At 40.7% G+C, this 22,563-nt stretch overlaps 16 non-coding genes across 16 annotated transcripts; all 16 read left to right on the forward strand.

Moving 5' to 3' along the window:
• Positions 1 to 170: 170 nt before the first annotated feature.
• Positions 171 to 289, forward strand: LOC131706839 (5S ribosomal RNA). Its single transcript, XR_009310835.1, has one exon. It is a non-coding gene; the product is annotated as a 5S ribosomal RNA (ribosomal RNA).
• Positions 290 to 1,182: 893 nt separating this feature from the next.
• On the forward strand, positions 1,183 to 1,346 carry LOC131707211 (U1 spliceosomal RNA). The gene has a single exon (XR_009311031.1). It is a non-coding gene; the product is annotated as a U1 spliceosomal RNA (small nuclear RNA).
• Positions 1,347 to 3,066: 1,720 nt separating this feature from the next.
• LOC131706498 (5S ribosomal RNA) lies at positions 3,067 to 3,185 on the forward strand. The gene has a single exon (XR_009310633.1). It is a non-coding gene; the product is annotated as a 5S ribosomal RNA (ribosomal RNA).
• An 893-nt stretch (positions 3,186 to 4,078) lies between these two features.
• Positions 4,079 to 4,242, forward strand: LOC131707215 (U1 spliceosomal RNA). The gene has a single exon (XR_009311037.1). It is a non-coding gene; the product is annotated as a U1 spliceosomal RNA (small nuclear RNA).
• Positions 4,243 to 5,971: 1,729 nt separating this feature from the next.
• On the forward strand, positions 5,972 to 6,090 carry LOC131706506 (5S ribosomal RNA). Its single transcript, XR_009310634.1, has one exon. It is a non-coding gene; the product is annotated as a 5S ribosomal RNA (ribosomal RNA).
• An 893-nt stretch (positions 6,091 to 6,983) lies between these two features.
• LOC131707216 (U1 spliceosomal RNA) lies at positions 6,984 to 7,147 on the forward strand. The gene has a single exon (XR_009311038.1). It is a non-coding gene; the product is annotated as a U1 spliceosomal RNA (small nuclear RNA).
• Positions 7,148 to 8,886: 1,739 nt separating this feature from the next.
• On the forward strand, positions 8,887 to 9,005 carry LOC131706516 (5S ribosomal RNA). Its single transcript, XR_009310635.1, has one exon. It is a non-coding gene; the product is annotated as a 5S ribosomal RNA (ribosomal RNA).
• An 893-nt stretch (positions 9,006 to 9,898) lies between these two features.
• LOC131707218 (U1 spliceosomal RNA) lies at positions 9,899 to 10,062 on the forward strand. Its single transcript, XR_009311039.1, has one exon. It is a non-coding gene; the product is annotated as a U1 spliceosomal RNA (small nuclear RNA).
• Positions 10,063 to 11,799: 1,737 nt separating this feature from the next.
• LOC131706527 (5S ribosomal RNA) lies at positions 11,800 to 11,918 on the forward strand. The gene has a single exon (XR_009310636.1). It is a non-coding gene; the product is annotated as a 5S ribosomal RNA (ribosomal RNA).
• Positions 11,919 to 12,811: 893 nt separating this feature from the next.
• Positions 12,812 to 12,975, forward strand: LOC131707221 (U1 spliceosomal RNA). Its single transcript, XR_009311040.1, has one exon. It is a non-coding gene; the product is annotated as a U1 spliceosomal RNA (small nuclear RNA).
• Positions 12,976 to 14,714: 1,739 nt separating this feature from the next.
• Positions 14,715 to 14,833, forward strand: LOC131706535 (5S ribosomal RNA). The gene has a single exon (XR_009310637.1). It is a non-coding gene; the product is annotated as a 5S ribosomal RNA (ribosomal RNA).
• Positions 14,834 to 15,726: 893 nt separating this feature from the next.
• On the forward strand, positions 15,727 to 15,890 carry LOC131707223 (U1 spliceosomal RNA). The gene has a single exon (XR_009311041.1). It is a non-coding gene; the product is annotated as a U1 spliceosomal RNA (small nuclear RNA).
• Positions 15,891 to 17,623: 1,733 nt separating this feature from the next.
• Positions 17,624 to 17,742, forward strand: LOC131706544 (5S ribosomal RNA). Its single transcript, XR_009310638.1, has one exon. It is a non-coding gene; the product is annotated as a 5S ribosomal RNA (ribosomal RNA).
• Positions 17,743 to 18,635: 893 nt separating this feature from the next.
• On the forward strand, positions 18,636 to 18,799 carry LOC131707225 (U1 spliceosomal RNA). Its single transcript, XR_009311042.1, has one exon. It is a non-coding gene; the product is annotated as a U1 spliceosomal RNA (small nuclear RNA).
• Positions 18,800 to 20,543: 1,744 nt separating this feature from the next.
• Positions 20,544 to 20,662, forward strand: LOC131706553 (5S ribosomal RNA). Its single transcript, XR_009310639.1, has one exon. It is a non-coding gene; the product is annotated as a 5S ribosomal RNA (ribosomal RNA).
• Positions 20,663 to 21,555: 893 nt separating this feature from the next.
• LOC131706863 (U1 spliceosomal RNA) lies at positions 21,556 to 21,719 on the forward strand. Its single transcript, XR_009310852.1, has one exon. It is a non-coding gene; the product is annotated as a U1 spliceosomal RNA (small nuclear RNA).
• The last annotated feature ends 844 nt before the right edge of the window (positions 21,720 to 22,563 follow it).

A 22,563-nucleotide genomic window follows, 5' to 3' on the forward strand; every position in this document is an offset into this window, starting at 1 on the left:
TATACACACACAGACACACGGACACACGGGCCCGCACACGTGGAGCCCAGAGCTGCTTAAATGTTAACGTTTGTGACAAATTAGAGATCTGGAAATCCCTCCCCCAACCTGTCATTGCATGAATGATATTAACTTAATACTATGAAAGAGATAAACCAAGACTGTCGTTCGCTTACGGACATACCACCTTGAGAACGCCCGATCTCGTCTGATCTCGGAAGCTAAGCAAAGTCGGGCCTGGTTAGTACTTGGATGGGAGACCGCCTGGGAATACCAGGTGCTGTAAGCTTTTCTTTCTGCAGCTTGACAGGGGGCGCTATTTCCCTTGTTATTTATGTTACTAACCTGGAAGCTGTAAGTCTAAACATCGTTTTCTTTTTTTTGTTTTTTTATTGTCCCATTCCACACACGAACAAGTATTGTATCAGCCTTTACTGGTTTTGAAAACTGAGTTAGGACAGAAAGGGTTATCGTATTATATTCTAAGCCGAAACTACCAGTAGCGGTCCGATACAAACAAATGTGAACAGGGTTAAGACAAAAGTACTGACGAGTTTTGCTAGTTATGGTTAGTTTAATTAATTAAAAAAAGAAATAAAAGTTGATGAAGTACTTTTTATTATAGTAACAGAACGAGACATGTTTTAAAGCCACAAACTGCGTGTTTAGATTATTGTGCCAAACAAGAGAACAAAACGAGCATATCAACCAAGAACGGATTTAGTGACCCGTTCATTCGTTCGAGTTTATTTATATTATGTGTGACCTTAACAAATGTTTGACCAATGTTTTGCTTGCTTTCTTTTTGAAAGTCGTACATTTGTTACATTTTTTTTTATTTCGTTTACGCAGACGTGTATACAGACCCGTCGCTTCTTTTGCGGAACATCTCACATGCTGCTGCACGAATGACGTCGTCCTGTGTAAATCCTGGCATCTTGTCCTCCAATGATAAAGGCGCATGCAAATATATACCGAGAGGCATTACGGGAATGCAATTTATAAATACTTATACTGAAAACTGAAGGAACCCATTACACCCAACAGACTGGAAAGTGCGATATGATAACAATGAAAATGTTATATTAGGAAAAGAGTGTTTCTTTAAATTGCAGATGTAGGCACCGTTTCTTTGAAAAATGTCTCTTGTGGACGGGTGACGACTCGCAATGTGTACAACTCATACTTACCTGGCAGGGGAGATACCATGATCATGAAGGTGGTTCACCCAGGGCGAGGCTCGGCCATTGCACTCCGGCTGTGCTGACCCCTGCGAATTCCCCAAATGCGGGAATCTCGACTGCATAATTTCTGGTAGTGGGGGACTGCGTTCGCGCTCTCCCCTGAAACTATGGTCAAAGACAGAAACAAACACGAACCCGTCGGAGGAAGGAACTCACTCACTAGTTGTTCAACAACTCTCCGGCAGGCGGCTTCGTCACACAGGGAGTCAGGTTTTCTTTAAAAGGAGCTCAATGTTTTTAGCTTTCTGACTGTCAAATAAATAGCTACGTGGTTCCTGCACATCTATTTCCATGTTTCGTTATTTTTTATTGACAAGACTAAAAGTAAAGACTCAGCAGTGTCTGTATCAAAGTTTTTATTTTTATTTTAAATAATTGGAAATCATTTTCGAGCTTATCAGTTTTATTTATTTAGTTGATGTTTTTTATTCAGATAAACTGTGCATCACAACTGCTGCTGCTGCTGCTGCTGCTGCTGCTGCAGAGTCACTTACAATAGGACCTGGGTTTTACATCTCATTTGAAGGAAGGAGCACAAGGAGGTTAAGGGACTTGCTCAGGGACAGGGTCACACACAATGAGCCAGTGGCTGAGCTGGGATTGAACCAGGAACCTCCCGGTAACAAGAGCTTTTCTTTAACCACCTGACCACTAAGCCCCTTAAATCATATCTTGGCAGACAAACACTTTAATTAGACAACATAAAACCACATACAAGCAGATTTACAAGCAGGGCTGCAATCGCGTTCGCGCTCTCCCCTGATGTTATAGTCAAAGTTAAAAACACAGGTATTGAAAGCAATTAGCGATTATCTATATATCTCCAGCAGGTGGCTCTGTCAGACTGGGAATGAGATTTTGTTTTTTCTTTCGGAGCGTATAATGTTCTAGAAAGTACCAAAGTGTTTTATGTACATGTATTGTGAAGTGTTTCATCTTGAGAAGACAAAGTAACGAGTCAGCGGCACGTGTATCAAAGTTGCTAATATTAAAGAAGACGAGGTTCAGCGGTACAGTTGTTTTTTTAAAACATAGTGTTTCAGTTCTGTACAGACGTTCTATGTCGTTATCCGTTATTGATTCAGCTTTATTTAGATGATTGCCTTTACCTTGTTTTAATTTCCCGTTCCTCTGAGATACGAATCTACCAGCTTTACATCTTTTTTTTTTTTTTTTTAACGTATTCTCATTTTGTTGATCATTAATGCACATTTCTGTACTGTGGGTGTTGTCGAGCGATTGAAAACGAGACATTTTGTGTTTGAATTGAAAGTGATGGTCTCGAGGAGTCGAACAGGTCACAATAAGCCTTCATCCATGTATCATGTAACCACATGTATGCTGTCTCTAACTGGAGGAGAGGGACCCTTGCCGTACTGCTCAGCCTAAAGAACCACACGAGTTGTTTGAAAGGGGGATTTATTTTGTAGAATAAACATCAAATTGGTTTCAGGGCATACAGTCCTCCAACGGCAACACAGCTCAGTAGTACAGCTGAGATCCATTACAACACTGCTGCAGATTCAAACTAAAAGAGGGTAATATACAAAATGGATGCCTTTGAGAACTTAACACTTTCAATGCCAACGTGTGGCTACTACTTTGTGAACATACAATTTCGCAAGAATCTAATGGCACTTTTAATGCTGCTATATACACACACAGACACACGGACACACGGGCCCGCACACGTGGAGCCCAGAGCTGCTTAAATGTTAACGTTTGTGACAAATTAGAGATCTGGAAATCCCTCCCCCAACCTGTCATTGCATGAATGATATTAACTTAATACTATGAAAGAGATAAACCAAGACTGTCGTTCGCTTACGGCCATACCACCTTGAGAACGCCCGATCTCGTCTGATCTCGGAAGCTAAGCAAGGTCGGGCCTGGTTAGTACTTGGATGGGAGACCGCCTGGGAATACCAGGTGCTGTAAGCTTTTCTTTCTGCAGCTTGACAGGGGGCGCTATTTCCCTTGTTATTTATGTTACTAACCTGGAAGCTGTAAGTCTAAACATCGTTTTCTTTTTTTTGTTTTTTTATTGTCCCATTCCACACACGAACAAGTATTGTATCAGCCTTTACTGGTTTTGAAAACTGAGTTAGGACAGAAAGGGTTATCATATTATATTCTAAGCCGAAACTACCAGTAGCGGTCCGATACAAACAAATGTGAACAGGGTTAAGACAAAAGTACTGACGAGTTTTGCTAGTTATGGTTAGTTTAATTAATTAAAAAAAGAAATAAAAGTTGATGAAGTACTTTTTATTATAGTAACAGAACGAGACATGTTTTAAAGCCACAAACTGCGTGTTTAGATTATTGTGCCAAACAAGAGAACAAAACGAGCATATCAACCAAGAACGGATTTAGTGACCCGTTCATTCGTTCGAGTTTATTTATATTATGTGTGACCTTAACAAATGTTTGACCAATGTTTTGCTTGCTTTCTTTTTGAAAGTCGTACATTTGTTACATTTTTTTTTATTTCGTTTACGCAGACGTGTATACAGACCCGTCGCTTCTTTTGCGGAACATCTCACATGCTGCTGCACGAATGACGTCGTCCTGTGTAAATCCTGGCATCTTGTCCTCCAATGATAAAGGCGCATGCAAATATATACCGAGAGGCATTACGGGAATGCAATTTATAAATACTTATACTGAAAACTGAAGGAACCCATTACACCCAACAGACTGGAAAGTGCGATATGATAACAATGAAAATGTTATATTAGGAAAAGAGTGTTTCTTTAAATTGCAGATGTAGGCACCGTTTCTTTGAAAAATGTCTCTTGTGGACGGGTGACGACTCGCAATGTGTACAACTCATACTTACCTGGCAGGGGAGATACCATGATCATGAAGGTGGTTCACCCAGGGCGAGGCTCGGCCATTGCACTCCGGCTGTGCTGACCCCTGCGAATTCCCCAAATGCGGGAATCTCGACTGCATAATTTCTGGTAGTGGGGGACTGCGTTCGCGCTCTCCCCTGAAACTATGGCCAAAGACAGAAACAAATACGAACCCGTCGGAGGAAGGAACTCACTCACTAGTTGTTCAACAACTCTCCGGCAGGCGGCTTCGTCACACAGGGAGTCAGGTTTTCTTTAAAAGGAGCTCAATGTTTTTAGCTTTCTGACTGTCAAATAAATAGCTACGTGGTTCCTGCACATCTATTTCCATGTTTCGTTATTTTTTATTGACAAGACTAAAAGTAAAGACTCAGCAGTGTCTGTATCAAAGTTTTTATTTTTATTTTAAATAATTGGAAATCATTTTCGAGCTTATCAGTTTTATTTATTTAGTTGATGTTTTTTATTCAGATAAACTGTGCATCACAACTGCTGCTGCTGCTGCTGCTGCTGCTGCTGCTGCTGCTGCAGAGTCACTTACAATAGGACCTGGGTTTTACATCTCATTTGAAGGAAGGAGCACAAGGAGGTTAAGGGACTTGCTCAGGGACAGGGTCACACACAATGAGCCAGTGGCTGAGCTGGGATTGAACCAGGAACCTCCCGGTAACAAGAGCTTTTCTTTAACCACCTGACCACTAAGCCCCTTAAATCATATCTTGGCAGACAAACACTTTAATTAGACAACATAAAACCACATACAAGCAGATTTACAAGCAGGGCTGCAATCGCGTTCGCGCTCTCCCCTGATGTTATAGTCAAAGTTAAAAACACAGGTATTGAAAGCAATTAGCGATTATCTATATATCTCCAGCAGGTGGCTCTGTCAGACTGGGAATGAGATTTTGTTTTTTCTTTCGGAGCGTATAATGTTCTAGAAAGTACCAAAGTGTTTTATGTACATGTATTGTGAAGTGTTTCATCTTGAGAAGACAAAGTAACGAGTCAGCGGCACGTGTATCAAAGTTGCTAATATTAAAGAAGACGAGGTTCAGCGGTACAGTTGTTTTTTTAAAACATAGTGTTTCAGTTCTGTACAGACGTTCTATGTCGTTATCCGTTATTGATTCAGCTTTATTTAGATGATTGCCTTTACCTTGTTTTAATTTCCCGTTCCTCTGAGATACGAATCTACCAGCTTTACATCTTTTTTTTTTTTTTTTTAACGTATTCTCATTTTGTTGATCATTAATGCACATTTCTGTACTGTGGGTGTTGTCGAGCGATTGAAAACGAGACATTTTGTGTTTGAATTGAAAGTGATGGTCTCGAGGAGTCGAACAGGTCACAATAAGCCTTCATCCATGTATCATGTAACCACATGTATGCTGTCTCTAACTGGAGGAGAGGGACCCTTGCCGTACTGCTCAGCCTAAAGAACCACACGAGTTGTTTGAAAGGGGGATTTATTTTGTAGAATAAACATCAAATTGGTTTCAGGGCATACAGTCCTCCAACGGCAACACAGCTCAGTAGTACAGCTGAGATCCATTACAACACTGCTGCAGATTCAAACTAAAAGAGGGTAATATACAAAATGGATGCCTTTGAGAACTTAACACTTTCAATGCCAACGTGTGGCTACTACTTTGTGAACATACAATTTCGCAAGAATCTAATGGCACTTTTAATGCTGCTATATACACACACAGACACACGGACACACGGGCCCGCACACGTGGAGCCCAGAGCTGCTTAAATGTTAACGTTTGTGACAAATTAGAGATCTGGAAATCCCTCCCCCAACCTGTCATTGCATGAATGATATTAACTTAATACTATGAAAGAGATAAACCAAGACTGTCGTTCGCTTACGGCCATACCACCTTGAGAACGCCCGATCTCGTCTGATCTCGGAAGCTAAGCAAGGTCGGGCCTGGTTAGTACTTGGATGGGAGACCGCCTGGGAATACCAGGTGCTGTAAGCTTTTCTTTCTGCAGCTTGACAGGGGGCGCTATTTCCCTTGTTATTTATGTTACTAACCTGGAAGCTGTAAGTCTAAACATCGTTTTCTTTTTTTGGTTTTTTTATTGTCCCATTCCACACACGAACAAGTATTGTATCAGCCTTTACTGGTTTTGAAAACTGAGTTAGGACAGAAAGGGTTATCATATTATATTCTAAGCCGAAACTACCAGTAGCGGTCCGATACAAACAAATGTGAACAGGGTTAAGACAAAAGTACTGACGAGTTTTGCTAGTTATGGTTAGTTTAATTAATTAAAAAAAGAAATAAAAGTTGATGAAGTACTTTTTATTATAGTAACAGAACGAGACATGTTTTAAAGCCACAAACTGCGTGTTTAGATTATTGTGCCAAACAAGAGAACAAAACGAGCATATCAACCAAGAACGGATTTAGTGACCCGTTCATTCGTTCGAGTTTATTTATATTATGTGTGACCTTAACAAATGTTTGACCAATGTTTTGCTTGCTTTCTTTTTGAAAGTCGTACATTTGTTACATTTTTTTTTATTTCGTTTACGCAGACGTGTATACAGACCCGTCGCTTCTTTTGCGGAACATCTCACATGCTGCTGCACGAATGACGTCGTCCTGTGTAAATCCTGGCATCTTGTCCTCCAATGATAAAGGCGCATGCAAATATATACCGAGAGGCATTACGGGAATGCAATTTATAAATACTTATACTGAAAACTGAAGGAACCCATTACACCCAACAGACTGGAAAGTGCGATATGATAACAATGAAAATGTTATATTAGGAAAAGAGTGTTTCTTTAAATTGCAGATGTAGGCACCGTTTCTTTGAAAAATGTCTCTTGTGGACGGGTGACGACTCGCAATGTGTACAACTCATACTTACCTGGCAGGGGAGATACCATGATCATGAAGGTGGTTCACCCAGGGCGAGGCTCGGCCATTGCACTCCGGCTGTGCTGACCCCTGCGAATTCCCCAAATGCGGGAATCTCGACTGCATAATTTCTGGTAGTGGGGGACTGCGTTCGCGCTCTCCCCTGAAACTATGGCCAAAGACAGAAACAAACACGAACCCGTCGGAGGAAGGAACTCACTCACTAGTTGTTCAACAACTCTCCGGCAGGCGGCTTCGTCACACAGGGAGTCAGGTTTTCTTTAAAAGGAGCTCAATGTTTTTAGCTTTCTGACTGTCAAATAAATAGCTACGTGGTTCCTGCACATCTATTTCCATGTTTCGTTATTTTTTATTGACAAGACTAAAAGTAAAGACTCAGCAGTGTCTGTATCAAAGTTTTTATTTTTATTTTAAATAATTGGAAATCATTTTCGAGCTTATCAGTTTTATTTATTTAGTTGATGTTTTTTATTCAGATAAACTGTGCATCACAACTGCTGCTGCTGCTGCTGCTGCTGCTGCTGCTGCTGCTGCAGAGTCACTTACAATAGGACCTGGGTTTTACATCTCATTTGAAGGAAGGAGCACAAGGAGGTTAAGGGACTTGCTCAGGGACAGGGTCACACACAATGAGCCAGTGGCTGAGCTGGGATTGAACCAGGAACCTCCCGGTAACAAGAGCTTTTCTTTAACCACCTGACCACTAAGCCCCTTAAATCATATCTTGGCAGACAAACACTTTAATTAGACAACATAAAACCACATACAAGCAGATTTACAAGCAGGGCTGCAATCGCGTTCGCGCTCTCCCCTGATGTTATAGTCAAAGTTAAAAACACAGGTATTGAAAGCAATTAGCGATTATCTATATATCTCCAGCAGGTGGCTCTGTCAGACTGGGAATGAGATTTTGTTTTTTCTTTCGGAGCGTATAATGTTCTAGAAAGTACCAAAGTGTTTTATGTACATGTATTGTGAAGTGTTTCATCTTGAGAAGACAAAGTAACGAGTCAGCGGCACGTGTATCAAAGTTACAAAGTTGCTAATATTAAAGAAGACGAGGTTCAGCGGTACAGTTGTTTTTTTAAAACATAGTGTTTCAGTTCTGTACAGACGTTCTATGTCGTTATCCGTTATTGATTCAGCTTTATTTAGATGATTGCCTTTACCTTGTTTTAATTTCCCGTTCCTCTGAGATACGAATCTACCAGCTTTACATCTTTTTTTTTTTTTTTTTAACGTATTCTCATTTTGTTGATCATTAATGCACATTTCTGTACTGTGGGTGTTGTCGAGCGATTGAAAACGAGACATTTTGTGTTTGAATTGAAAGTGATGGTCTCGAGGAGTCGAACAGGTCACAATAAGCCTTCATCCATGTATCATGTAACCACATGTATGCTGTCTCTAACTGGAGGAGAGGGACCCTTGCCGTACTGCTCAGCCTAAAGAACCACACGAGTTGTTTGAAAGGGGGATTTATTTTGTAGAATAAACATCAAATTGGTTTCAGGGCATACAGTCCTCCAACGGCAACACAGCTCAGTAGTACAGCTGAGATCCATTACAACACTGCTGCAGATTCAAACTAAAAGAGGGTAATATACAAAATGGATGCCTTTGAGAACTTAACACTTTCAATGCCAACGTGTGGCTACTACTTTGTGAACATACAATTTCGCAAGAATCTAATGGCACTTTTAATGCTGCTATATATACACACACAGACACACGGACACACGGGCCCGCACACGTGGAGCCCAGAGCTGCTTAAATGTTAACGTTTGTGACAAATTAGAGATCTGGAAATCCCTCCCCCAACCTGTCATTGCATGAATGATATTAACTTAATACTATGAAAGAGATAAACCAAGACTGTCGTTCGCTTACGGCCATACCACCTTGAGAACGCCCGATCTCGTCTGATCTCGGAAGCTAAGCAAGGTCGGGCCTGGTTAGTACTTGGATGGGAGACCGCCTGGGAATACCAGGTGCTGTAAGCTTTTCTTTCTGCAGCTTGACAGGGGGCGCTATTTCCCTTGTTATTTATGTTACTAACCTGGAAGCTGTAAGTCTAAACATCGTTTTCTTTTTTTTGTTTTTTTATTGTCCCATTCCACACACGAACAAGTATTGTATCAGCCTTTACTGGTTTTGAAAACTGAGTTAGGACAGAAAGGGTTATCGTATTATATTCTAAGCCGAAACTACCAGTAGCGGTCCGATACAAACAAATGTGAACAGGGTTAAGACAAAAGTACTGACGAGTTTTGCTAGTTATGGTTAGTTTAATTAATTAAAAAAAGAAATAAAAGTTGATGAAGTACTTTTTATTATAGTAACAGAACGAGACATGTTTTAAAGCCACAAACTGCGTGTTTAGATTATTGTGCCAAACAAGAGAACAAAACGAGCATATCAACCAAGAACGGATTTAGTGACCCGTTCATTCGTTCGAGTTTATTTATATTATGTGTGACCTTAACAAATGTTTGACCAATGTTTTGCTTGCTTTCTTTTTGAAAGTCGTACATTTGTTACATTTTTTTTTATTTCGTTTACGCAGACGTGTATACAGACCCGTCGCTTCTTTTGCGGAACATCTCACATGCTGCTGCACGAATGACGTCGTCCTGTGTAAATCCTGGCATCTTGTCCTCCAATGATAAAGGCGCATGCAAATATATACCGAGAGGCATTACGGGAATGCAATTTATAAATACTTATACTGAAAACTGAAGGAACCCATTACACCCAACAGACTGGAAAGTGCGATATGATAACAATGAAAATGTTATATTAGGAAAAGAGTGTTTCTTTAAATTGCAGATGTAGGCACCGTTTCTTTGAAAAATGTCTCTTGTGGACGGGTGACGACTCGCAATGTGTACAACTCATACTTACCTGGCAGGGGAGATACCATGATCATGAAGGTGGTTCACCCAGGGCGAGGCTCGGCCATTGCACTCCGGCTGTGCTGACCCCTGCGAATTCCCCAAATGCGGGAATCTCGACTGCATAATTTCTGGTAGTGGGGGACTGCGTTCGCGCTCTCCCCTGAAACTATGGCCAAAGACAGAAACAAACACGAACCCGTCGGAGGAAGGAACTCACTCACTAGTTGTTCAACAACTCTCCGGCAGGCGGCTTCGTCACACAGGGAGTCAGGTTTTCTTTAAAAGGAGCTCAATGTTTTTAGCTTTCTGACTGTCAAATAAATAGCTACGTGGTTCCTGCACATCTATTTCCATGTTTCGTTATTTTTTATTGACAAGACTAAAAGTAAAGACTCAGCAGTGTCTGTATCAAAGTTTTTATTTTTATTTTAAATAATTGGAAATCATTTTCGAGCTTATCAGTTTTATTTATTTAGTTGATGTTTTTTATTCAGATAAACTGTGCATCACAACTGCTGCTGCTGCTGCTGCTGCTGCTGCTGCTGCTGCTGCAGAGTCACTTACAATAGGACCTGGGTTTTACATCTCATTTGAAGGAAGGAGCACAAGGAGGTTAAGGGACTTGCTCAGGGACAGGGTCACACACAATGAGCCAGTGGCTGAGCTGGGATTGAACCAGGAACCTCCCGGTAACAAGAGCTTTTCTTTAACCACCTGACCACTAAGCCCCTTAAATCATATCTTGGCAGACAAACACTTTAATTAGACAACATAAAACCACATACAAGCAGATTTACAAGCAGGGCTGCAATCGCGTTCGCGCTCTCCCCTGATGTTATAGTCAAAGTTAAAAACACAGGTATTGAAAGCAATTAGCGATTATCTATATATCTCCAGCAGGTGGCTCTGTCAGACTGGGAATGAGATTTTGTTTTTTCTTTCGGAGCGTATAATGTTCTAGAAAGTACCAAAGTGTTTTATGTACATGTATTGTGAAGTGTTTCATCTTGAGAAGACAAAGTAACGAGTCAGCGGCACGTGTATCAAAGTTACAAAGTTGCTAATATTAAAGAAGACGAGGTTCAGCGGTACAGTTGTTTTTTTAAAACATAGTGTTTCAGTTCTGTACAGACGTTCTATGTCGTTATCCGTTATTGATTCAGCTTTATTTAGATGATTGCCTTTACCTTGTTTTAATTTCCCGTTCCTCTGAGATACGAATCTACCAGCTTTACATCTTTTTTTTTTTTTTTTTAACGTATTCTCATTTTGTTGATCATTAATGCACATTTCTGTACTGTGGGTGTTGTCGAGCGATTGAAAACGAGACATTTTGTGTTTGAATTGAAAGTGATGGTCTCGAGGAGTCGAACAGGTCACAATAAGCCTTCATCCATGTATCATGTAACCACATGTATGCTGTCTCTAACTGGAGGAGAGGGACCCTTGCCGTACTGCTCAGCCTAAAGAACCACACGAGTTGTTTGAAAGGGGGATTTATTTTGTAGAATAAACATCAAATTGGTTTCAGGGCATACAGTCCTCCAACGGCAACACAGCTCAGTAGTACAGCTGAGATCCATTACAACACTGCTGCAGATTCAAACTAAAAGAGGGTAATATACAAAATGGATGCCTTTGAGAACTTAACACTTTCAATGCCAACGTGTGGCTACTACTTTGTGAACATACAATTTCGCAAGAATCTAATGGCACTTTTAATGCTGCTATATACACACACAGACACACGGACACACGGGCCCGCACACGTGGAGCCCAGAGCTGCTTAAATGTTAACGTTTGTGACAAATTAGAGATCTGGAAATCCCTCCCCCAACCTGTCATTGCATGAATGATATTAACTTAATACTATGAAAGAGATAAACCAAGACTGTCGTTCGCTTACGGCCATACCACCTTGAGAACGCCCGATCTCGTCTGATCTCGGAAGCTAAGCAAGGTCGGGCCTGGTTAGTACTTGGATGGGAGACCGCCTGGGAATACCAGGTGCTGTAAGCTTTTCTTTCTGCAGCTTGACAGGGGGCGCTATTTCCCTTGTTATTTATGTTACTAACCTGGAAGCTGTAAGTCTAAACATCGTTTTCTTTTTTTTGTTTTTTTATTGTCCCATTCCACACACGAACAAGTATTGTATCAGCCTTTACTGGTTTTGAAAACTGAGTTAGGACAGAAAGGGTTATCATATTATATTCTAAGCCGAAACTACCAGTAGCGGTCCGATACAAACAAATGTGAACAGGGTTAAGACAAAAGTACTGACGAGTTTTGCTAGTTATGGTTAGTTTAATTAATTAAAAAAAGAAATAAAAGTTGATGAAGTACTTTTTATTATAGTAACAGAACGAGACATGTTTTAAAGCCACAAACTGCGTGTTTAGATTATTGTGCCAAACAAGAGAACAAAACGAGCATATCAACCAAGAACGGATTTAGTGACCCGTTCATTCGTTCGAGTTTATTTATATTATGTGTGACCTTAACAAATGTTTGACCAATGTTTTGCTTGCTTTCTTTTTGAAAGTCGTACATTTGTTACATTTTTTTTTATTTCGTTTACGCAGACGTGTATACAGACCCGTCGCTTCTTTTGCGGAACATCTCACATGCTGCTGCACGAATGACGTCGTCCTGTGTAAATCCTGGCATCTTGTCCTCCAATGATAAAGGCGCATGCAAATATATACCGAGAGGCATTACGGGAATGCAATTTATAAATACTTATACTGAAAACTGAAGGAACCCATTACACCCAACAGACTGGAAAGTGCGATATGATAACAATGAAAATGTTATATTAGGAAAAGAGTGTTTCTTTAAATTGCAGATGTAGGCACCGTTTCTTTGAAAAATGTCTCTTGTGGACGGGTGACGACTCGCAATGTGTACAACTCATACTTACCTGGCAGGGGAGATACCATGATCATGAAGGTGGTTCACCCAGGGCGAGGCTCGGCCATTGCACTCCGGCTGTGCTGACCCCTGCGAATTCCCCAAATGCGGGAATCTCGACTGCATAATTTCTGGTAGTGGGGGACTGCGTTCGCGCTCTCCCCTGAAACTATGGTCAAAGACAGAAACAAACACGAACCCGTCGGAGGAAGGAACTCACTCACTCACTCACTAGTTGTTCAACAACTCTCCGGCAGGCGGCTTCGTCACACAGGGAGTCAGGTTTTCTTTAAAAGGAGCTCAATGTTTTTAGCTTTCTGACTGTCAAATAAATAGCTACGTGGTTCCTGCACATCTATTTCCATGTTTCGTTATTTTTTATTGACAAGACTAAAAGTAAAGACTCAGCAGTGTCTGTATCAAAGTTTTTATTTTTATTTTAAATAATTGGAAATCATTTTCGAGCTTATCAGTTTTATTTATTTAGTTGATGTTTTTTATTCAGATAAACTGTGCATCACAACTGCTGCTGCTGCTGCTGCTGCTGCTGCTGCTGCAGAGTCACTTACAATAGGACCTGGGTTTTACATCTCATTTGAAGGAAGGAGCACAAGGAGGTTAAGGGACTTGCTCAGGGACAGGGTCACACACAATGAGCCAGTGGCTGAGCTGGGATTGAACCAGGAACCTCCCGGTAACAAGAGCTTTTCTTTAACCACCTGACCACTAAGCCCCTTAAATCATATCTTGGCAGACAAACACTTTAATTAGACAACATAAAACCACATACAAGCAGATTTACAAGCAGGGCTGCAATCGCGTTCGCGCTCTCCCCTGATGTTATAGTCAAAGTTAAAAACACAGGTATTGAAAGCAATTAGCGATTATCTATATATCTCCAGCAGGTGGCTCTGTCAGACTGGGAATGAGATTTTGTTTTTTCTTTCGGAGCGTATAATGTTCTAGAAAGTACCAAAGTGTTTTATGTACATGTATTGTGAAGTGTTTCATCTTGAGAAGACAAAGTAACGAGTCAGCGGCACGTGTATCAAAGTTACAAAGTTGCTAATATTAAAGAAGACGAGGTTCAGCGGTACAGTTGTTTTTTTAAAACATAGTGTTTCAGTTCTGTACAGACGTTCTATGTCGTTATCCGTTATTGATTCAGCTTTATTTAGATGATTGCCTTTACCTTGTTTTAATTTCCCGTTCCTCTGAGATACGAATCTACCAGCTTTACATCTTTTTTTTTTTTTTTTTAACGTATTCTCATTTTGTTGATCATTAATGCACATTTCTGTACTGTGGGTGTTGTCGAGCGATTGAAAACGAGACATTTTGTGTTTGAATTGAAAGTGATGGTCTCGAGGAGTCGAACAGGTCACAATAAGCCTTCATCCATGTATCATGTAACCACATGTATGCTGTCTCTAACTGGAGGAGAGGGACCCTTGCCGTACTGCTCAGCCTAAAGAACCACACGAGTTGTTTGAAAGGGGGATTTATTTTGTAGAATAAACATCAAATTGGTTTCAGGGCATACAGTCCTCCAACGGCAACACAGCTCAGTAGTACAGCTGAGATCCATTACAACACTGCTGCAGATTCAAACTAAAAGAGGGTAATATACAAAATGGATGCCTTTGAGAACTTAACACTTTCAATGCCAACGTGTGGCTACTACTTTGTGAACATACAATTTCGCAAGAATCTAATGGCACTTTTAATGCTGCTATATACACACACAGACACACGGACACACGGGCCCGCACACGTGGAGCCCAGAGCTGCTTAAATGTTAACGTTTGTGACAAATTAGAGATCTGGAAATCCCTCCCCCAACCTGTCATTGCATGAATGATATTAACTTAATACTATGAAAGAGATAAACCAAGACTGTCGTTCGCTTACGGCCATACCACCTTGAGAACGCCCGATCTCGTCTGATCTCGGAAGCTAAGCAAGGTCGGGCCTGGTTAGTACTTGGATGGGAGACCGCCTGGGAATACCAGGTGCTGTAAGCTTTTCTTTCTGCAGCTTGACAGGGGGCGCTATTTCCCTTGTTATTTATGTTACTAACCTGGAAGCTGTAAGTCTAAACATCGTTTTCTTTTTTTTGTTTTTTTATTGTCCCATTCCACACACGAACAAGTATTGTATCAGCCTTTACTGGTTTTGAAAACTGAGTTAGGACAGAAAGGGTTATCGTATTATATTCTAAGCCGAAACTACCAGTAGCGGTCCGATACAAACAAATGTGAACAGGGTTAAGACAAAAGTACTGACGAGTTTTGCTAGTTATGGTTAGTTTAATTAATTAAAAAAAGAAATAAAAGTTGATGAAGTACTTTTTATTATAGTAACAGAACGAGACATGTTTTAAAGCCACAAACTGCGTGTTTAGATTATTGTGCCAAACAAGAGAACAAAACGAGCATATCAACCAAGAACGGATTTAGTGACCCGTTCATTCGTTCGAGTTTATTTATATTATGTGTGACCTTAACAAATGTTTGACCAATGTTTTGCTTGCTTTCTTTTTGAAAGTCGTACATTTGTTACATTTTTTTTTATTTCGTTTACGCAGACGTGTATACAGACCCGTCGCTTCTTTTGCGGAACATCTCACATGCTGCTGCACGAATGACGTCGTCCTGTGTAAATCCTGGCATCTTGTCCTCCAATGATAAAGGCGCATGCAAATATATACCGAGAGGCATTACGGGAATGCAATTTATAAATACTTATACTGAAAACTGAAGGAACCCATTACACCCAACAGACTGGAAAGTGCGATATGATAACAATGAAAATGTTATATTAGGAAAAGAGTGTTTCTTTAAATTGCAGATGTAGGCACCGTTTCTTTGAAAAATGTCTCTTGTGGACGGGTGACGACTCGCAATGTGTACAACTCATACTTACCTGGCAGGGGAGATACCATGATCATGAAGGTGGTTCACCCAGGGCGAGGCTCGGCCATTGCACTCCGGCTGTGCTGACCCCTGCGAATTCCCCAAATGCGGGAATCTCGACTGCATAATTTCTGGTAGTGGGGGACTGCGTTCGCGCTCTCCCCTGAAACTATGGTCAAAGACAGAAACAAACACGAACCCGTCGGAGGAAGGAACTCACTCACTCACTCACTAGTTGTTCAACAACTCTCCGGCAGGCGGCTTCGTCACACAGGGAGTCAGGTTTTCTTTAAAAGGAGCTCAATGTTTTTAGCTTTCTGACTGTCAAATAAATAGCTACGTGGTTCCTGCACATCTATTTCCATGTTTCGTTATTTTTTATTGACAAGACTAAAAGTAAAGACTCAGCAGTGTCTGTATCAAAGTTTTTATTTTTATTTTAAATAATTGGAAATCATTTTCGAGCTTATCAGTTTTATTTATTTAGTTGATGTTTTTTATTCAGATAAACTGTGCATCACAACTGCTGCTGCTGCTGCTGCTGCTGCTGCAGAGTCACTTACAATAGGACCTGGGTTTTACATCTCATTTGAAGGAAGGAGCACAAGGAGGTTAAGGGACTTGCTCAGGGACAGGGTCACACACAATGAGCCAGTGGCTGAGCTGGGATTGAACCAGGAACCTCCCGGTAACAAGAGCTTTTCTTTAACCACCTGACCACTAAGCCCCTTAAATCATATCTTGGCAGACAAACACTTTAATTAGACAACATAAAACCACATACAAGCAGATTTACAAGCAGGGCTGCAATCGCGTTCGCGCTCTCCCCTGATGTTATAGTCAAAGTTAAAAACACAGGTATTGAAAGCAATTAGCGATTATCTATATATCTCCAGCAGGTGGCTCTGTCAGACTGGGAATGAGATTTTGTTTTTTCTTTCGGAGCGTATAATGTTCTAGAAAGTACCAAAGTGTTTTATGTACATGTATTGTGAAGTGTTTCATCTTGAGAAGACAAAGTAACGAGTCAGCGGCACGTGTATCAAAGTTACAAAGTTGCTAATATTAAAGAAGACGAGGTTCAGCGGTACAGTTGTTTTTTTAAAACATAGTGTTTCAGTTCTGTACAGACGTTCTATGTCGTTATCCGTTATTGATTCAGCTTTATTTAGATGATTGCCTTTACCTTGTTTTAATTTCCCGTTCCTCTGAGATACGAATCTACCAGCTTTACATCTTTTTTTTTTTTTTTTTAACGTATTCTCATTTTGTTGATCATTAATGCACATTTCTGTACTGTGGGTGTTGTCGAGCGATTGAAAACGAGACATTTTGTGTTTGAATTGAAAGTGATGGTCTCGAGGAGTCGAACAGGTCACAATAAGCCTTCATCCATGTATCATGTAACCACATGTATGCTGTCTCTAACTGGAGGAGAGGGACCCTTGCCGTACTGCTCAGCCTAAAGAACCACACGAGTTGTTTGAAAGGGGGATTTATTTTGTAGAATAAACATCAAATTGGTTTCAGGGCATACAGTCCTCCAACGGCAACACAGCTCAGTAGTACAGCTGAGATCCATTACAACACTGCTGCAGATTCAAACTAAAAGAGGGTAATATACAAAATGGATGCCTTTGAGAACTTAACACTTTCAATGCCAACGTGTGGCTACTACTTTGTGAACATACAATTTCGCAAGAATCTAATGGCACTTTTAATGCTGCTATATACACACACAGACACACGGACACACGGGCCCGCACACGTGGAGCCCAGAGCTGCTTAAATGTTAACGTTTGTGACAAATTAGAGATCTGGAAATCCCTCCCCCAACCTGTCATTGCATGAATGATATTAACTTAATACTATGAAAGAGATAAACCAAGACTGTCGTTCGCTTACGGCCATACCACCTTGAGAACGCCCGATCTCGTCTGATCTCGGAAGCTAAGCAAGGTCGGGCCTGGTTAGTACTTGGATGGGAGACCGCCTGGGAATACCAGGTGCTGTAAGCTTTTCTTTCTGCAGCTTGACAGGGGGCGCTATTTCCCTTGTTATTTATGTTACTAACCTGGAAGCTGTAAGTCTAAACATCGTTTTCTTTTTTTTGTTTTTTTATTGTCCCATTCCACACACGAACAAGTATTGTATCAGCCTTTACTGGTTTTGAAAACTGAGTTAGGACAGAAAGGGTTATCGTATTATATTCTAAGCCGAAACTACCAGTAGCGGTCCGATACAAACAAATGTGAACAGGGTTAAGACAAAAGTACTGACGAGTTTTGCTAGTTATGGTTAGTTTAATTAATTAAAAAAAGAAATAAAAGTTGATTAAGTACTTTTTATTATAGTAACAGAACGAGACATGTTTTAAAGCCACAAACTGCGTGTTTAGATTATTGTGCCAAACAAGAGAACAAAACGAGCATATCAACCAAGAACGGATTTAGTGACCCGTTCATTCGTTCGAGTTTATTTATATTATGTGTGACCTTAACAAATGTTTGACCAATGTTTTGCTTGCTTTCTTTTTGAAAGTCGTACATTTGTTACATTTTTTTTTATTTCGTTTACGCAGACGTGTATACAGACCCGTCGCTTCTTTTGCGGAACATCTCACATGCTGCTGCACGAATGACGTCGTCCTGTGTAAATCCTGGCATCTTGTCCTCCAATGATAAAGGCGCATGCAAATATATACCGAGAGGCATTACGGGAATGCAATTTATAAATACTTATACTGAAAACTGAAGGAACCCATTACACCCAACAGACTGGAAAGTGCGATATGATAACAATGAAAATGTTATATTAGGAAAAGAGTGTTTCTTTAAATTGCAGATGTAGGCACCGTTTCTTTGAAAAATGTCTCTTGTGGACGGGTGACGACTCGCAATGTGTACAACTCATACTTACCTGGCAGGGGAGATACCATGATCATGAAGGTGGTTCACCCAGGGCGAGGCTCGGCCATTGCACTCCGGCTGTGCTGACCCCTGCGAATTCCCCAAATGCGGGAATCTCGACTGCATAATTTCTGGTAGTGGGGGACTGCGTTCGCGCTCTCCCCTGAAACTATGGTCAAAGACAGAAACAAACACGAACCCGTCGGAGGAAGGAACTCACTCACTAGTTGTTCAACAACTCTCCGGCAGGCGGCTTCGTCACACAGGGAGTCAGGTTTTCTTTAAAAGGAGCTCAATGTTTTTAGCTTTCTGACTGTCAAATAAATAGCTACGTGGTTCCTGCACATCTATTTCCATGTTTCGTTATTTTTTATTGACAAGACTAAAAGTAAAGACTCAGCAGTGTCTGTATCAAAGTTTTTATTTTTATTTTAAATAATTGGAAATCATTTTCGAGCTTATCAGTTTTATTTATTTAGTTGATGTTTTTTATTCAAAGCAACTTACAGATAAACTGTGCATCACAACTGCTGCTGCTGCTGCTGCTGCTGCTGCTGCTGCTGCAGAGTCACTTACAATAGGACCTGGGTTTTACATCTCATTTGAAGGAAGGAGCACAAGGAGGTTAAGGGACTTGCTCAGGGACAGGGTCACACACAATGAGCCAGTGGCTGAGCTGGGATTGAACCAGGAACCTCCCGGTAACAAGAGCTTTTCTTTAACCACCTGACCACTAAGCCCCTTAAATCATATCTTGGCAGACAAACACTTTAATTAGACAACATAAAACCACATACAAGCAGATTTACAAGCAGGGCTGCAATCGCGTTCGCGCTCTCCCCTGATGTTATAGTCAAAGTTAAAAACACAGGTATTGAAAGCAATTAGCGATTATCTATATATCTCCAGCAGGTGGCTCTGTCAGACTGGGAATGAGATTTTGTTTTTTCTTTCGGAGCGTATAATGTTCTAGAAAGTACCAAAGTGTTTTATGTACATGTATTGTGAAGTGTTTCATCTTGAGAAGACAAAGTAACGAGTCAGCGGCACGTGTATCAAAGTTACAAAGTTGCTAATATTAAAGAAGACGAGGTTCAGCGGTACAGTTGTTTTTTTAAAACATAGTGTTTCAGTTCTGTACAGACGTTCTATGTCGTTATCCGTTATTGATTCAGCTTTATTTAGATGATTGCCTTTACCTTGTTTTAATTTCCCGTTCCTCTGAGATACGAATCTACCAGCTTTACATCTTTTTTTTTTTTTTTTAACGTATTCTCATTTTGTTGATCATTAATGCACATTTCTGTACTGTGGGTGTTGTCGAGCGATTGAAAACGAGACATTTTGTGTTTGAATTGAAAGTGATGGTCTCGAGGAGTCGAACAGGTCACAATAAGCCTTCATCCATGTATCATGTAACCACATGTATGCTGTCTCTAACTGGAGGAGAGGGACCCTTGCCGTACTGCTCAGCCTAAAGAACCACACGAGTTGTTTGAAAGGGGGATTTATTTTGTAGAATAAACATCAAATTGGTTTCAGGGCATACAGTCCTCCAACGGCAACACAGCTCAGTAGTACAGCTGAGATCCATTACAACACTGCTGCAGATTCAAACTAAAAGAGGGTAATATACAAAATGGATGCCTTTGAGAACTTAACACTTTCAATGCCAACGTGTGGCTACTACTTTGTGAACATACAATTTCGCAAGAATCTAATGGCACTTTTAATGCTGCTATATACACACACAGACACACGGACACACGGGCCCGCACACGTGGAGCCCAGAGCTGCTTAAATGTTAACGTTTGTGACAAATTAGAGATCTGGAAATCCCTCCCCCAACCTGTCATTGCATGAATTATATTAACTTAATCTATGAAAGAGATAAACCAAGACTGTCGTTCGCTTACGGCCATACCACCTTGAGAACGCCCGATCTCGTCTGATCTCGGAAGCTAAGCAAGGTCGGGCCTGGTTAGTACTTGGATGGGAGACCGCCTGGGAATACCAGGTGCTGTAAGCTTTTCTTTCTGCAGCTTGACAGGGGGCGCTATTTCCCTTGTTATTTATGTTACTAACCTGGAAGCTGTAAGTCTAAACATCGTTTTCTTTTTTTTGTTTTTTTATTGTCCCATTCCACACACGAACAAGTATTGTATCAGCCTTTACTGGTTTTGAAAACTGAGTTAGGACAGAAAGGGTTATCATATTATATTCTAAGCCGAAACTACCAGTAGCGGTCCGATACAAACAAATGTGAACAGGGTTAAGACAAAAGTACTGACGAGTTTTGCTAGTTATGGTTAGTTTAATTAATTAAAAAAAGAAATAAAAGTTGATGAAGTACTTTTTATTATAGTAACAGAACGAGACATGTTTTAAAGCCACAAACTGCGTGTTTAGATTATTGTGCCAAACAAGAGAACAAAACGAGCATATCAACCAAGAACGGATTTAGTGACCCGTTCATTCGTTCGAGTTTATTTATATTATGTGTGACCTTAACAAATGTTTGACCAATGTTTTGCTTGCTTTCTTTTTGAAAGTCGTACATTTGTTACATTTTTTTTTATTTCGTTTACGCAGACGTGTATACAGACCCGTCGCTTCTTTTGCGGAACATCTCACATGCTGCTGCACGAATGACGTCGTCCTGTGTAAATCCTGGCATCTTGTCCTCCAATGATAAAGGCGCATGCAAATATATACCGAGAGGCATTACGGGAATGCAATTTATAAATACTTATACTGAAAACTGAAGGAACCCATTACACCCAACAGACTGGAAAGTGCGATATGATAACAATGAAAATGTTATATTAGGAAAAGAGTGTTTCTTTAAATTGCAGATGTAGGCACCGTTTCTTTGAAAAATGTCTCTTGTGGACGGGTGACGACTCGCAATGTGTACAACTCATACTTACCTGGCAGGGGAGATACCATGATCATGAAGGTGGTTCACCCAGGGTGAGGCTCGGCCATTGCACTCCGGCTGTGCTGACCCCTGCGAATTCCCCAAATGCGGGAATCTCGACTGCATAATTTCTGGTAGTGGGGGACTGCGTTCGCGCTCTCCCCTGAAACTATGGTCAAAGACAGAAACAAACACGAACCCGTCGGAGGAAGGAACTCACTCACTAGTTGTTCAACAACTCTCCGGCAGGCGGCTTCGTCACACAGGGAGTCAGGTTTTCTTTAAAAGGAGCTCAATGTTTTTAGCTTTCTGACTGTCAAATAAATAGCTACGTGGTTCCTGCACATCTATTTCCATGTTTCGTTATTTTTTATTGACAAGACTAAAAGTAAAGACTCAGCAGTGTCTGTATCAAAGTTTTTATTTTTATTTTAAATAATTGGAAATCATTTTCGAGCTTATCAGTTTTATTTATTTAGTTGATGTTTTTTATTCAGATAAACTGTGCATCACAACTGCTGCTGCTGCTGCTGCTGCTGCTGCTGCAGAGTCACTTACAATAGGACCTGGGTTTTACATCTCATTTGAAGGAAGGAGCACAAGGAGGTTAAGGGACTTGCTCAGGGACAGGGTCACACACAATGAGCCAGTGGCTGAGCTGGGATTGAACCAGGAACCTCCCGGTAACAAGAGCTTTTCTTTAACCACCTGACCACTAAGCCCCTTAAATCATATCTTGGCAGACAAACACTTTAATTAGACAACATAAAACCACATACAAGCAGATTTACAAGCAGGGCTGCAATCGCGTTCGCGCTCTCCCCTGATGTTATAGTCAAAGTTAAAAACACAGGTATTGAAAGCAATTAGCGATTATCTATATATCTCCAGCAGGTGGCTCTGTCAGACTGGGAATGAGATTTTGTTTTTTCTTTCGGAGCGTATAATGTTCTAGAAAGTACCAAAGTGTTTTATGTACATGTATTGTGAAGTGTTTCATCTTGAGAAGA

The sequence above is a fragment of the Acipenser ruthenus genome, chromosome 2 (genome assembly GCF_902713425.1).
Source record: "Acipenser ruthenus chromosome 2, fAciRut3.2 maternal haplotype, whole genome shotgun sequence".
NCBI lineage: Eukaryota > Metazoa > Chordata > Actinopteri > Acipenseriformes > Acipenseridae > Acipenser > Acipenser ruthenus.